Source organism: Thalassophryne amazonica, chromosome 4, assembly GCF_902500255.1.
Source record: "Thalassophryne amazonica chromosome 4, fThaAma1.1, whole genome shotgun sequence".
In the NCBI taxonomy this organism is placed as follows: Eukaryota; Metazoa; Chordata; class Actinopteri; order Batrachoidiformes; family Batrachoididae; genus Thalassophryne; species Thalassophryne amazonica.
The window spans coordinates 32,051,158-32,055,118 of NC_047106.1; positions in this window are offsets into that span (position 1 = coordinate 32,051,158).

The following is a 3,961-nucleotide window of genomic DNA, read 5'->3' on the forward strand; positions in this document are numbered from 1 at the left end:
ATTTTGCTTTCGGAGTATATTTATGTAATAAAATTATAAATTAAATGTTAATGGAGAGGACGTAATGTACAAATTCCCATTGTAATAAAAGAATTTCTCCATTAAACATTGAATTTTGTGATTCTGGGAAAGGTTAACGTGAACACAACTTGATGGCTTGACAGTAATTTCTTAACATGGGAGTATTGGGGGGGCTGATTATCAAATATCGGCATTTCTGATTTTCAGCTTAAAAATATCTTAAATCATCATCTGTTCCTGCATTTTATAAAGTTCAGTTAAACATTTACACAACATAAAATGTAAACGTTTCTCCATAGAGGAAGCAGTCAATCAATCAATCAATTTTTTTATATAGCGCCAAATCACAACAAACAGTTGCCCCAAGGCGCTTTATATTGTAAGGCAAGGCCATACAATAATTATGTAAAACCCCAACGGTAAAAACGACCCCCTGTGAGCAAGCACTTGGCTACAGTGGGAAGGAAAAACTCCCTTTTAACAGGAAGAAACCTCCAGCAGAACCAGGCTCAGGGAGGGGCAGTCTTCTGCTGGGACTGGTTGGGGCTGAGGGAGAGAACCAGGAAAAGACATGCTGTGAAGGGGAGCAGAGATCGATCACTAATGATTAAATGCAGAGTGGTGCATACAGAGCAAAAAGAGAAAGAAACAGTGCATCATGGGAACCCCCCAGCAGTCTACGTCTATAGCAGCATAACTAAGGGATGGTTCAGGGTCACCTGATCCAGCCCTAACTATAAGCTTTAGCAAAAAGGAAAGTTTTAAGCCTAATCTTAAAGTAGAGAGGGTGTCTGTCTCCCTGATCTGAATTGGGAAGCTGGTTCCACAGGAGAGGAGCCTGAAAGCTGAAGGCTCTGCCTCCCATTCTACTCTTACAAACCCTAGGAACTACAAGTTAGCCTGCAGTCTGAGAGCGAAGCGCTCTATTGGGGTGATATGGTACTACGAGGTCCCTAAGATAAGATGGGACCTGATTATTCAAAACCTTATAAGTAAGAAGAAGAATTTTAAATTCTATTCTAGAATTAACAGGAAGCCAATGAAGAGAGGCCAATATGGGTGAGATATGCTCTCTCCTTCTAGTCCCCGTCAGTACTCTAGCTGCAGCATTTTGAATTAACTGAAGGCTTTTTAGGGAACTTTTAGGACAACCTGATAATAATGAATTACAATAGTCCAGCCTAGAGGAAATAAATGCATGAATTAGTTTTTCAGCATCACTCTGAGACAAGACCTTTCTGATTTTAGAGATATTGCGTAAATGCAAAAAAGCAGTCCTACATATTTGTTTAATATGCACTTTGAATGACATATCCTGATCAAAAATGACTCCAAGATTTCTCACAGTATTACTAGAGGTCAGGGTAATGCCATCCAGAGTAAGGATCTGGTTAGACACCATGTTTCTAAGATTTGTGGGGCCAAGTACAATAACTTCAGTTTTATCTGAGTTTAAAAGCAGGAAATTAGAGGTCATCCATGTCTATGTCTATGTAAGACAATCCTGCAGTTTAGCTAATTGGTGTGTGTCCTCTGGCTTCATGGATAGATAAAGCTGGGTATCATCTGTGTAACAATGAAAATTTAAGCAATACCGTCTAATAATACTGCCTAAGGGAAGCATGTATAAAGTGAATAAAATTGGTCCTAGCACAGAACCTTGTGGAACTCCATAATTAACTTTAGTCTGTGAAGAAGATTCCCCATTTACATGAACAAATTGTAATCTATTAGACAAATATGATTCAAACCACCGCAGCGCAGTGCCTTTAATACCTATGGCATGCTCTAATCTCTGTAATAAAATTTTATGGTCAACAGTATCAAAAGCAGCACTGAGGTCTAACAGAACAAGCACAGAGATGAGTCCACTGTCCGAGGCCATAAGAAGATCATTTGTAACCTTCACTAATGCTGTTTCTGTACTATGATGAATTCTAAAACCTGACTGAAACTCTTCAAATAGACCATTCCTCTGCAGATGATCAGTTAGCTGTTTTACAACTACCCTTTCAAGAATTTTTGAGAGAAAAGGAAGGTTGGAGATTGGCCTATAATTAGCTAAGATAGCTGGGTCAAGTGATGGCTTTTTAAGTAATGGTTTAATTACTGCCACCTTAAAAGCCTGTGGTACATAGCCAACTAACAAAGATAGATTGATCATATTTAAGATCGAAGCATTAAATAATGGTAGGGCTTCCTTGAGCAGCCTGGTAGGAATGGGGTCTAATAAACATGTTGATGGTTTGGATGAAGTAACTAATGAAAATAACTCAGACAGAACAATCTGAGAGAAAGAGTCTAACCAAATACCGGCATCACTGAAAGCAGCCAAAGATAACGATACGTCTTTGGGATGGTTATGAGTAATTTTTTCTCTAATAGTTAAAATTTTGTTAGCAAAGAAAGTCATGAAGTCATTACTAGTTAAAGTTAATGGAATACTCAGCTCAATAGAGCTCTGACTCTTTGTCAGCCTGGCTACAGTGCTGAAAAGAAACCTGGGGTTGTTCTTATTTTCTTCAATTAGTGATGAGTAGAAAGATGTCCTAGCTTTACGGAGGGCTTTTTTATAGAGCAACAGACTCTTTTTCCAGGCTAAGTGAAGATCTTCTAAATTAGTGAGACGCCATTTCCTCTCCAACTTACGGGTTATCTGCTTTAAGCTACGAGTTTGTGAGTTATACCACGGAGTCAGACACTTCTGATTTAAAGCTCTCTCTTTCAGAGGAGCTACAGCATCCAAAGTTGTCTTCAATGAGGATGTAAAACTATTGACGAGATACTCTATCTCCCTTACAGAGTTTAGGTAGCTACTCTGCACTGTGTTGGTATATGGCATTAGAGAACATAAAGAAGGAATCATATCCTTAAACCTAGTTACAGCGCTTTCTGAAAGACTTCTAGTGTAATGAAACTTATTCCCCACTGCTGGGTAGTCCATCAGAGTAAATGTAAATGTTATTAAGAAATGATCAGACAGAAGGGAGTTTTCAGGGAATACTGTTAAGTCTTCTATTTCCATACCATAAGTCAGAACAAGATCTAAGATATGATTAAAGTGGTGGGTGGACTCATTTACTTTTTGAGCAAAGCCAATAGAGTCTAATAATAGATTAAATGCAGTGTTGAGGCTGTCATTCTCAGCATCTGTGTGGATGTTAAAATCGCCCACTATAATTATCTTATCTGAGCTAAGCACTAAGTCAGACAAAAGGTCTGAAAATTCACAGAGAAACTCACAGTAACGACCAGGTGGACGATAGATAATAACAAATAAAACTGTTTTTTGGGACTTCCAATTTGGATGGACAAGACTAAGAGACAAGCTTTCAAATGAATTAAAGCTCTGTCTGGGTTTTTGATTAATTAATAAGCTGGAATGGAAGATTGCTGCTAATCCTCTGCCCCGGCCCGTGCTACGAGCATTCTGACAGTTAGTGTGACTCGGGGGTGTTGACTCATTTAAACTAACATATTCATCCTGCTGTAACCAGGTTTCTGTTAGGCAGAATAAATCAATATGTTGATCAATTATTATATCATTTACCAACAGGGACTTAGAAGAGAGAGACCTAATGTTTAATAGACCACATTTAACTGTTTTAGTCTGTGGTGCAGTTGAAGGTGCTATATTATTTTTTCTTTTTGAATTTTTATGCTTAAATAGATTTTTGCTGGTTATTGGTAGTCTGGGAGCAGGCACCGTCTCTACGGGGATGGGGTAATGAGGGGATGGCAGGGGGAGAGAAGCTGCAGAGAGGTAACTTCAGAACTCAGTTGTACGAATGGAGGAACAGGTGTTTTCCCAAATCAGAGTCACATTTTGGGAGGGAAAACTCTTCATCACCTTGGTCGATGGCCCTGTAGCTGATCCCGGATCAGAAAGCTACAGAAGGATTTATTAGATAAAAGGAGGAAGAAACGTGTGCATACATAG